General features: G+C 37.7%; 1 long non-coding RNA gene across 1 annotated transcript; it reads left to right on the top strand.

Annotated features, from left to right (window-relative positions):
* Positions 1 to 10,544: 10,544 nt before the first annotated feature.
* On the top strand, positions 10,545 to 12,954 carry LOC128990257 (uncharacterized). Its single transcript, XR_008490508.1, has 2 exons — positions 10,545 to 10,889; positions 12,600 to 12,954. It is a non-coding gene; the product is annotated as an uncharacterized LOC128990257 (long non-coding RNA).

The following is a 12,954-nucleotide window of genomic DNA, read 5'->3' as shown; positions in this document are numbered from 1 at the left end:
AAAATATTGAATCTTCTTGCAAAATTAATGTCGATCCATTAATAGAATAATGTGGTTGCTGTGACTGGGATAATAATTTGGATAATGAAATATACTTAAATGATTTAATTCTTTCTTAAATGAGCATTCTTTCGTAAGTAATAAAACATAGCCCATAATTATTGAGAACATTCCAGTTTGTTTTGTTTTGTTTCGTTTCGATTTAGCCTAACCTCAAATTTTGACAGCATGATCACATGATCGCACTACAGTCAAATAGGTTTATCTTCAAAGATATTCCACCACACCTCAACTGCTTCTAGCTAAAAAAATCCAACTGTACCTCACTTCTACTGGTCCCGGTCTAAGGTATGGTCTCCTAATCCGCACTTCCACTGGTCCCGTCGGCAGTCCCTTTGCAATTTGTCTTACAGGATTACGGCTAGTGTTTGTATAGTTAATGCCCATTTATCGGTAGGAGCCTGAGGTGTTTCAGTAACATTAAAAAGCGCTGAATTAAATGTATAAAATTATAATATGCTTGTGAGTTTAAGAGTTCTTGAAAGCTAGCGGCCATCTTGTATAATTATTTCAAACAGCTGCTGAAGAGTTAATTATCATCCAAAAATAGTTTTTCAAACACCAAAGTGATTACGTAAATATCTAGTATACTGTGAGGTTAGAAATGTTGTTTGTTGTTTTGAATGTATTTCCAAGGGAGTCCATGGAAGCCAACGGCCATCTTGGATTTGCCCGCCATACGAGCGATGTTAATTTTGTTGTTTTCAAACAGCCACCGAAGGGTTATTAACGACCTCAAAATATTTGTTCAAATATCAAAGTGATTATCTAGTTTACTGTGAAATTACAGATTTGCTTTGTATTTTTACGGAAAGTAAATAAAAGAAACGTCTTATAACACTTGAAACATATATTTACGCTTATACTGTTACTCACAAAACGGTAAATATACAAAAAAGATGGTAAGTGGTAAGTGGCTTTCCGTAAATTTAATAACACGTACAATGCTGATCAAGAAGTTACTTTGTATTTTTTTAATTGTTTGTTAGAACGTCTAGGCTCCAAGGACTCATAATGAGAAATTTCAGCGAATGTGTTTCAGTAATGGGACAGGATGCATTGGGTTTTAATTCCTAGGGATACTAATAGGTACCGATACTAATACCTAAAAATATTACATAACTTATTTTTTAGAACAAAATATTTTATGTTTCTAATAATTTCAAATTCGCCACATTCAATGATGCTGAGAGCGCTGCAAGAATTTGCTGTTTTTGACCTGTACAGTGAAGTGATGCATTGTTTAGAGCTTTGCGATGACATGATGACCTGTCGAGGGAACTCCAAAATTCGCACAATTCTTTGACGAAGTATTTATTGTTTGTTTACATCAGGCTTCATGCCTCATTGCCCCGCTGGATTAGCCGCCCCAAAACTACCTGGATCCCTCGGGACCAGTGGAGTCGTTTTAATGAATCCTAACCTTTTTTGACCATCGGACGACGGGACCAGCTAACCATTACCCAAAACCCTCTGGGGCGGAGCCCTTTTGACGGATCTGCACCAAACTTCACACAAAAAATCCTTGAATAATGTTTAATACCTGCAATTTTCATTACAATCTGTCGAGCGGTTTCGGAGTCCATAGGGTATATACACACATACTTCCACTTTTATAGATTTTTTTTTTTTTTTTATCAGAATTTATTTTACAATCTGCTCAAACTTCAAATATGAGAACAATAAGTAAAACATATATCAAGCAATGTCAGGAAGCAAACACCTGTTCATCAACAAGTCTTGCCAAAAATTTGATCAGTCATTTAAACATTTACAGAAATCTGTAGCTTAGGTCCAGCACATGCACAACACTTTTTAACCTGTTAATGCACTGACTATTGTCCAGCAGATTAACAGCAAGACTGTTCGGATGATATTCTAATTTTTCTTGATAATTTTTGCTAAGGTCTGTAATTTCTTCTTTCACTGATTTAATTTTGAAGTCATTCCTAATTGTAGTGTTGGATACGAACCAGGGTGCGCCAATAATTCTTCTCAGTGCCTTAGCCTGAAATCGTTCAAGAATTTCGATGTTGGATTTGCTCGAGGTCCCCCAAAGTTGAATTCCGTATGTCCAAATTGGTTTGATCATAACTTTATACAGTAAAATTTTGTTTGCCAATGATAATTTTGAATTCGTACCTAGTAGCCAATTGAGTTTACGAAGTTTTAATTCCATTTGCTGTCTCTTGCACCAGATATGAGATTTCCAATTTAATTTTTTGTCAAGAGTTAGACCTAAATATTTTACACTGTCTGCCTCCGTTAAGGCTACATTATTAATGGTTACAGGAGGATTGTACCCTGTTCTCAGAGTAAAAACAACATGTTTGGACTTTTTTTCGTTGACTTTTATCCTCCACTTTTTAAGCCAATACTGGAGTTCAGTCAAGGCAGCTTGTAGATTTATGTAAGCGACTTGAGGGTCCACATGACTCGACAACAGTGCGGTGTCATCAGCAAACGTAGCAACTGTGGCGTTGGGGACCATAGGGATGTCTGCTGTATATATCAAATATAGCAAGGGACCAAGAAGGACCGATGTTGGCATGGTAGCTCAGTAGGCGAAGGCATTGCACTGACTAGTGTAGCGCAGAGGTCTTTCTACATGCGCGGGATCGATTACTGTACGTGTGCAATCCTGACTTTAAGCTCAATAATGTGTGGAGAAGCCCACCTTAAAAAAACGTCCAGCTTAAGTGGAAGTTGACGGCATTATTGAGTTTAATAGAGACTAGGTGAAACCCGTCGAAATCAACAGTTACTTTCAAGGCTTACGCTAATTCATATAACTGCGATAAACTGAATGAAATTATACATATTTTGAGCATTTAGCATTGTTTAAAGAGTAATAAGTGTAAAAACAATAATGATATTAATTGCGTTAGCTACCAAATATGGTTGATCATTCAATGAATAAAATATTTCTCATACTGTACGTCATCGGAGTTATTATTAGTATGTTATGTGGTATCTCTTCCTTTGGAAACCCCGTTAAATAGTATTAATATTGTATTGGTGGATCTTTTGTAGCTAAACACTTTCACTTTCATCAGTGTAATGCACAGGGTGTCTAGAAGTCGGGAATTAGTATTGAATTTCAAAATGGTCTTGAAAAGTCGGGATTTAGTCTTAAACTTGATTTCAAAGTCGGGAATTTTCATGATTTTGCCGTGATCGTCGTCTTGCGTTTACGTAACCGCGAAACCAATGATGATGATGTCTACACGGCCTCAGGAAATGTTCACGATTTTGCAGCGATAGTGGACGACGACGATGACGTTTCCGAAACCACGAGAGACAATGATGACGTTTCTGTGACAGCGGGAAACGATGACGTTACCGTGACCGCGGGAGACAACGATAACGTTTCCGTGACCACGAGAGACGACGATGACATTTCTGTGACAGCAGGAGACGACAATGACGTTTCCGTGGCCGCGGGAGATGACGTTGATGTTTACACGGGCAAGGGAAATGTTCTCATGATTTTTCCACGATCCTGGAGGACGACGATGACGTTTCCGTGACCGTGGGAGTCAATGATGATGTCTACACGGCCGCAAGAAATTTTCATGATTTTGCCGCGATCACGGACGACGACGATGACGTTTCCGTGACCGCGGGAGACGACGATGATATCTGCTCGGCCACGGGAAATGTTTATGATTTTGTCGCGATCGCGGACGACAACGATGACGATTCCGTGACCGCGGGAGATGACAATGACGTTTCCGTGACCGCGGGAGACGACGATGTCTACACGGCCGCGGGAAATGTTCATGATTTTGCCGTGATCGCGGACGACGACGATAACGTTTCCGTGACCGCGGGAGATGACGGTGATGTCTAAACAGCCGCGGGAAATGTTCATGATTTTGTCGCGATTGCGGACGACGATGACGTTTCCGTGACCGCGGGAGATGACGATGACGTTTCCGTGACCGCGGGAGATGACGATGACGTTTCCGTGACCGCAGGAGATGACGATGACGTTTCCGTGACCGCGGGAGACGACGATGATGTCTACACGGCCGCGGCAAATGTTCATGATTTTGCCGCGATCATAGACGATCACGTTTCTGTAACCGCTGCAGTCAATGATGATGTCTAAATGTATGGTACGCGGAAGATTTCATGATAAAAAAAACCAAATTTGCTAGTTAGAATTTTTTATTGCTGCATTATTTCTTTACTTGAAAACACAACATTATCATAATACTACTTTTTGACAAAGACAGGGGTTGGTGTAATATTATTTAGAAAATTTGATTAAGCTATAAAAATTGGTATCGGTATCAAGAATTGAGAATCGATACATTTTGGTATCAACACCCACTAATTGTTGAATAAACTAGTCTTGAAAAATCTGGAATTAGTCTTGAAAAGTTTGGAATTAGTCTTGAATTTTGTAATGGAAATAAACTAGACACCCTGAATGCAGATTAATCTAGGCCTATGATTTTATTTGAAAAAAATATCTGTTTGTTGGGAAGGACACATTCTAACTTCAAAAGGAGGTATATCCATTAGAGTGTAAGTTTCTTTATAACCTTATTGTCATGACAGTAGCTGCTAAAATAGTACTCATTGGACCATTTTTACAGCCAAAATATTGTATTATTTTTAATAATGTTACCAACCCAGTGGGCCACGGTCCGTAATATAGGCCACTGCAAATAATTTGTCAAGATAGGTACCGTTTTAGGCAAGGTTTAAACTGTGTTTGGATGTTATTAGACACGGTAAGAGCACAATAACATTCTTCTGCAGATGAATTATCCGTTGGATAAATATATGCCGAATAAGATTGGGTAAGTTGCATGGATTTTTTTAGGCTGCTGCTCAGTGCACTTTAAGAATATCTATTTTAGAGATAAATTAAATGGTTTTTGTTGCTGAGTAGCGTAAACATGCACAACCCTTTTCATAAGTCTAATAACATTCAAAGGCTCTTTAAAATTCTGCAGTATATTGCAGTTTTCCAGCTTAATGACTTTCAAAATCAGGCACATATTTCTACAATTCAGTAACTCCCAATAAATGTGTGTAGTTTAAAATACAATTTAAATAAAGGCTTACGGGACAGAGCCCTAAGGGAATTTACTTAGTTTTTCTTTTGATTTCTCATCTGCAGACCGAGGCCTTTCTTTAGACACCTCTATAGAGTTACTACGCCCAGCCGTTCTCTTAAATTAGTGGAGACAAAGTTTCCATAAGTATTTAGATTCCCCAATGTTAATCTTATGGGAGAAAATCCAACTTTGATGGAAGATCCAGCCTGAACTAATATAGATTTCAAAAAAATACACACTTTGCAAAACTGCAGATCAGGGCCATTATTTTAACACTTTGATCATCAAAATCGGTCCAAAAGTTCTGTTCACAAAAATCGGCTTAGCGTATTATACAGTAGACTCCCTCTTATCCGGACTCCTCGGGACCGAGGCCAGTCCGGATAACGGGTTTTCCGGTTAAACCGACGTCCCCAAAAACTCTTTAAAACGGACCGTTTACTGTGATATTCGACTTAAATTTAAGAGATCATTGTATTTGGACACGAGATCACCGGTCTCGAATCTTTCCCGCGAGAACTGAGGTTTCGGTATCGCCCACTTACTGCCGATCTAGTCCGGTTAAACCAATATGCTGATAAAAATTGTCTGGTTAAAGAGATGTCATTTTCGCCGAGTGTAGTCTGGTTAAAAGGTATCCGGATAAGGGGGATTCTACTGTATACAGTAGAACCTCTTTAATCCGAACCCCAGTAATCCGAACATCCACTAATCCGAACACCTCATTGCTGCACTCTATACACAGTACAGTAGTTTTATATTGTATACTGTATTTAATGTACAGTACTGTTTATTCACTGTTTACTACTGTATTAAATAAATACTGTATTTTACTTTTCAGCAGCATTTTTTAACTTTTCCCGTAGCAATTACGATCCATTTTCGCCAGATTTTAGCTATTGTTATGTAAAGAAATTGTTGCATTTAGACTGTCATTGAAGAGACGAATATGTATGGAATAGAATTGCATGTCAGTGTCAGATGAAAACGTTCCTTACTTTCTAAACCCTAATTAATAATAACTGTACATAACCCTGCAAGTGCCCAATGGAAGGTAAATAGTATGCCTTTGGTTACAGTGCCGACAAGGGTGCCAATGACAAAACCATTCTGTGTCCTTACGATTTGACAGGGAGATGCCAAGATAAAGCTTGCAAGTATCAACATCTCCATTGACCCCTGTAAATATACTTTAGAGTTAAGACTTTTACAGTTATTTATTTTTCATTATTAACATCTAAAGTCATATGATTTGTTATTGTAAACCATTATACTCTCCATTCTTTATATGTATAGTTTATATTGCAAGTAATGTCATGTTCAAGTTCCTTTGGTTTAGTTTGTTATTTGTTGAAATTAAGTTTGCATTTACCAAGTTGGTGGAAACTTGAGTTGATAATGTTAAGAATTAATTTGGTACCGGTAAGTAATTTGTCGGTTGCGGAGTGACACTAACGAAGTGCTTATCATGAATTGCATCACTTGACCATTTGCTTGATGAGTTTGAAGCCTCTGTTTCAGAAGCAGTGGGCACGACTGCTGTGGTTCCGCATGAATAAGGTTGGTCAAAGGTCAGGTACTTAAATAATCCTTATTTATCCTTTAAAGATTTACTCATAGGATGTTTTACTTTTGTGTTTGGTGCCAGTTGTTACATGCTTAACGTAAGATGTCTAGATTGGCGTAATCTAATCTTTTACTTTTATCTTTCCATTCATAACACTCTAAGTTATAAGAAGGTGTTTGTAATTTTTCTGTCTAAGTTTGTTAATACTTGGGAGAGCCAGAAACATGCTGCCATCCTGACAGGGCATCTAAGAAGCTAATACTTAGCACTCTCAGTGCGGTCAACATTTATTTCAATGTTGTTCAATGTTCATTAGTACTCGACGTGTTAGGCTGTTGATTACAATAACTTTTATAAAACGGCACATTTTCAGTTATTTCTTGTTACATTTATTTCGTGGCCCATTCTACACGAGTATGAATCCCGCAACAGGAGCTTGAATGAAATGAAATGAAATGAAATGAAATGAAAATCGTCTTTATTCTTGAGCGTTTTTCATATTACAACATATGTTTTTCAAAACAACTCACGTCAACATAATAAATAATATAAAACAAAAGCAACTCTCAAATCTTAAGTTAGGCTAATTAAAAATTAAAATATGTTCTCTATTCCTAATTATTTTACCATTCTTCAAACCATTTGTTATATATTTTTTAAATGACTTTTCACTGTCCAACACCCCTGGCTCAGTCCTGGATGACAATTTATTCCAGATTTTAGGGGCAAAATAAGAAAACCCACAACGGTCGAACTCACAGCGCACACGGGGCATCTCCAGCATGTCATCCTGCCGTGTGCATCGGGATCGCATCTCAGAGCGAGCTCTCAGTCTTACCTTCAGGTACTGAGGTCTCTCCTCTGACAGTACCCTCCGGATGATGCAGGAAGTGCGTAAAAGGCACAGGTCAGCCATAGGCAATAAGCCAAAAGATGTGAGGTCTGATGAAATTCGATCAAATTTTCGCAGATCGCAGACGTACCTGACGCACATGTTTGCACCCTCTGCATCCGACTCATGTCTCCCAGTGATATAACATTACCATACACCGGAAGACAGTAATCAAACACAGACAGTACAAGTGCCTGCACAAGCCGAAATTTGGTGGGTTTGGAGAACAAGTCACGATGCCTGTACAGCATTCTCAGACGACCTATTGCTCTCTGGCATGCGTAACTCACATGATCAGAAAAGGAGAGCTCAGGATCGAAATGAAGCCCAAGAAGCTTGGGAGCTTTACACTCTTTGAGCGGAATTCCGCCAAGGCATACTCCAGACAGGGGCTCGGACCGAACAACCCTGCTGACAGAAAAAGTCACCAATGAACATTTGTCTCTGTTCAGCTTGATGCCATGGGACATAGACCATGCAAAGACAGAATCCAAATCAGAATTGAAATCAGAGACTGCCTGATTTGCTGGGTCAGCGTCATGCTGAAAAGCCAGCTGAGCATCATCAGCGTATGAATACAACCGACAATGACGCAAATCTCTTCCCATAGATGCGGCAAACAAAGTAAACAGGACAGGTCCAAGACAGCTGCCCTGTGGGACTCCTTTGGACTTTTGCATGGGGGCGGAGATCTCAGATCCAACTTTGGTCTTTTGGCATCTTCCGTTCAAGTAGGAGTGAAACCACGACACTACCTGCTGGTCAAATCTGTAGTGATACATCATGGCCAACAGCTTCGCATGGCCTTGCCAATATAGACTGTGTATGTAGACTGTAGACTGTGTATGTAATGTAGACTGTGTGAAACCCATGTGAGGCCATTCTAGACGAGGTGGCTCAGATCCAGTGGAGATAAGTTGAATAGCTTGGGTTGTCTAACTCCAACTATTTCAACTGCTGAGGAAGAAACGTAAGAAGAGCCGATGGTGGACACATCAAACATTATCAAACAGATGCGCCAGAGGGACATTCCATGTCATGTTTAATGACCATCGGAGGTACCCGTAATAGTTTTTCCAGTTTTACAGAAGGTCTGTTGAGACATTCGATGAACTATTAGGCGGGTTACACACCGGTATTGCCGACATAATGTCGCAGATATTTCTGATGTCGCGGGCATGTTGTCGGCGACATACAATAAAATACAAACCATGGAAGAGGCCACGTGCTGGCGACATGAAAGTGAAGGAATCACAAAATTCATCAGTTTAAATAATGTCATCGTCAGAAGAGGATGATGTGTTGTTGCTGTTGTTATTTCTACAAAAACATTAAAGATAATTTCATGGTAATTTTTCCAAAATACTTTGTAATTAATTGTATTACAGTACTTACGTAATTTCCTTATGGTGTCAATTGGAGTATTATAATATCACAATACTACAGTTCACACCATACCACCATTAAGTAAGTAAAAAAGCGCCAAAACTACTAGAAACGTGTTCTGCGCATGGGCGGGCCCAAGAGACAAGAGACATGTCTGTCCAAACACCGACCGGTTGGTTCACTCGAGACACGCGCCTGCAACACAAGTCGCAGGCAACGTGTCTGCGACACTGGTGTGTATAGCTCCATAAGTTAACATAGGTTGGTTTTCGAGGGGCATGTCGCAGGCACAAAAAATATCTGCGACATCATGTCGGAGATACCGGTGTGTAACCCGCCTTACTATTGCTGTGTCACATTGAGAAGAGAGATGCTGTCATGATTTTTGTTTTGGATTGCTCTGGTGACTCCCATTCTTGGTACAACATACTGTTCAGACCGAACCTCACAAAGAAAGTACTCTGGGTCATACCACAATGTGTTAACTGTTAAACCAATTAATGCTACTGGACGGTAGATGTGAAGTGAGCTGCCGCGCTTGGTGATAACGCTACGTGTAGAATGGCACACGCCAATTTAACGCAATGGTTCGGAAATCCCGTGGCAGGTTTCACACTCATGCAGAATGGGCCTTGGTTTTCCAGTAAATAAAAAAATTAGAAAAAAAACTAATAATCGTAATATAATAAGAAAATATTAAATATAAATTGTCACAATAGTTTTTGTAGAATAATTCTGTAAACAATCAAAGATGATTATTTCAAGGAAAATTAGTTTCTGAGCTTTTATTCTACTCAATTATTACAAATTATCAAAGTATTATAAACATTTAAAATGAACTTTGAATCAAGTAATTATGTCGTAAACTAGCTAGCTTTAAAGTTTGCCTCCTGAAGCTATTATTTAGTTGCATTACAATTTACCTTCTATTTCTAACTTTAACGTCTCTTTTCCCCAACGGAAAAAAAACTGTTTTTCCTACAGTCACCCGACAAAGTTGGCTTCCTTGTACTGTTTATAGTACAGAAAGCTGCTAATTGCTGCATATTTATACTTTGCCGTACGGTTTATACTTTGTCGTACGGTTTATACTTTGCCGCACATCAGGATTCCAACAAAACAACTCAAAACAGCGTGGTTCTATTATGCACGTAATCCGTGTACGCTTGGAAATAGGTTGGCAACACTTAAAGATAATAATACTATGAGCAGCTGATTGACTATTATGACTACGATTTAACCTGTCATTTTGTGTTTATAGTTTCGGTATTTCTGGACTTTTCTTTTAAACGTTTTTAAAACATTCCTACGATCTTAATAAACAAGAAAATACCTTTAAAGCATTTTTTTAGGCACGGAAACCACTTCAAATTACAAAAACATACGGAACTATATTCTCAAAACGCGGAGCACATTTCTTGCTGAGGAAAAATAGCGGAGTGATACGGACCGGGTACTACTTTCTCTAGGGCACCTATTTGTGTTGCCAGCTGAACCTAAAAACGTTTTGTATAGTGTTTGAAAGACTAATTATTTATATGCTTTATAGTGACAGTAGGAAACATATAATGTGCAAAACACACGAGTGCAAAAGGCCTTTGCTGCACTCGAGATCATTCTGCACTCGCCTGCGGCTCGTGCGTAAACATTGCTCTCGTGTGCAGCAAAGTGCCACTTTGCCCACTAGTTACACAAATGACTATTACTTAACGTTGACTTGTGACCTACCTACAATTTTATTTGTTGCATTAGATTTGCATATATTTGTTAGTTAGTTCTTGGTTTGGCATTTAATTTCTTAACCAACTAATAAGCTGATGAGAGTTTATACAGTATTATATACATTCATTGCTTAACATTTGTTTCAGCTCGGTAGATTATTCCAAAGCATGGACTTTAGTATCACATGGTAAGTTGGCTCTACACAGTATCCAATTGTCTTGTCACTGTTCATTATTGTTACACGTAACACAATGGTTTTTATTCCACCCTAAGACATCATACATTGCCACTACTTGCACACACTTGTGTTTTATACACAATACTTGTATCTTATATTTCTGGCATGTCTATTTTGTTCCCAGCATAATGAAGTTTCTTAAAAAATATATAAATATGATTCAATTTTTGCTTATTGGATTCAATTTTGCAAATCTTTAACAAATCATTGGGAAAAAATTAATGTGTAAGTTATCTTTTACTTTTGTCTTACAATTAGAACTAATCTAGCTTGGTCTTGAGTTTTGATTGTACATCCTGTTGGTCGAGTGCTACCTTTAGATCTGTTGAATATTTGTTTAATTGCTTATACTTATCTGCTTGGTTTATGGCGCCCTACATTTTCTTTTTGGTGGTTGAATTTATTTAATTTCTGCCATTGAAAGTTCTTACTTGTCTCTTTGGTTTTTATAGTATGAAACATAGGACTAATAAATGAAACTGATTCATTAGCTTTTTAAATATTTTAATTATTACACTGAAAGAGTGAAAGGTAAATTTGTACTGTTTTGGAGGTCTCTTTGCTTATCACTTTTTCAATCCAATGATAAAGCGTTAATGTAAATGTAACCATTCACAGTTCTAGAGTTGTAGATATGGTGGTGGGGATGTAAAAAGTGTAAAGAGTAATATTTTCTTAAAACTAGGACGGATATAATTTTGTTTTCTTTATCTTATACAGTGCCAAGGTTAAGGAGGAGATGCATTATTTATGATCAAATGTAGGCAGAATACAAAACTAATAGGCTTTGTCACCCCAGCCAACTCAAAAAGCGATGTCTTTGTTGCAAGTTGTTTTTATTTCCTAGAGATATATAATTACTATGATTACATGCTCCAACTCAAGATAGTTACATAAATCGTACTCATTTTAAACTTGGTCCTGTTGTGTTTTTATTTTTTATTTTGTAATCATACGAGTCAAGTACAAAACGATTTAACGATGCTTTTGTTTTAGGTAATATCAACCTGTATTTCATTGTTATCTTCCTTTTGTTAAGTAAATTTACTAAACTGTTAAAACATATATTTTTAAGTATAACTATACCTGTCCTTTGTTAAAAGGTAAACAAGGCCTAACTAATATGAGTTAAAAAATAATCATTGTAAATTTATTAATCTCAACTTCGGGTTGCAAGGAGTGTTTTTAATGGTTTCCTTGTTCTTTTGTTGTCGGAAGTTTTGCAAGGTTGATGTCCATTATTAAATGTGATCAGTCTAGTCTAGTTTGGACGTAATAATAATAACATTAGGATCCAATTTTCAGGGTGGCAGGATTTTGGCAGAACAGTTAAGCTACAACACTTTCCACCCTAATAGTTTGAAAATTGGGGTTGGTCTGGGGTCTGGGTCAGTAGATAGTTTCTAGTACAGTTTGGGCTGTAAATTGTATTATTAGAGAAATTATGTGTTAACGTTATCAATACTCCTGATTTAATAAGTATTTGAGGTTAATAGTGGCTTCGACCATTGCCCAGTGATGTTTAACTCACACCCTGCCTCCCTGAAACTTGCATTTCACTAGGAAAAGGTGAGTTGAGTTGCATGCCAAACCCAAGACCAAGCTAGTTTAGTCATCATGCCAATCCTTATCCCACAAACATGTTTATTTCACATTCAGCCATAGCAAGAAAGTTTGGAAGAAGAAAATGTTTGGTGTTCTTTGCAATTAGACGGAAGAATGACTTTAGACTAAAAAAGATATTAGTCGGTGCTCACTCCAACTCTAGTGTTCAAGATTTTCGGTTCAAGTTTGCTATTCAAGAAGTGAAGAACAATTTTGTGCAAGATGTCGGATTGAACAAGAAATTTTCTGTGTGAATTAAAAGTGAGAATCAAGTGTGGAACTCATATAATTTTGTTACCTTGTACTCATAAAAGTACATTAAATATTTAAGTGAACTGCCTAAATACTTCAGGCATATATGTAATAAAAAGCTGTCTAATTTTATACCAATAAAATTATTTGTTTTGTA

Source organism: Macrosteles quadrilineatus, unplaced genomic scaffold (genome assembly GCF_028750875.1).
Source record: "Macrosteles quadrilineatus isolate MER2022 unplaced genomic scaffold, UCM_ALF_1.0 Scaffold_3__2_contigs__length_128488019, whole genome shotgun sequence".
Lineage (NCBI taxonomy): Eukaryota > Metazoa > Arthropoda > Insecta > Hemiptera > Cicadellidae > Macrosteles > Macrosteles quadrilineatus.
The sequence above is the reverse complement of the archived record's forward strand: the minus strand, read 5'-3'. Positions and strand labels throughout refer to the sequence as shown.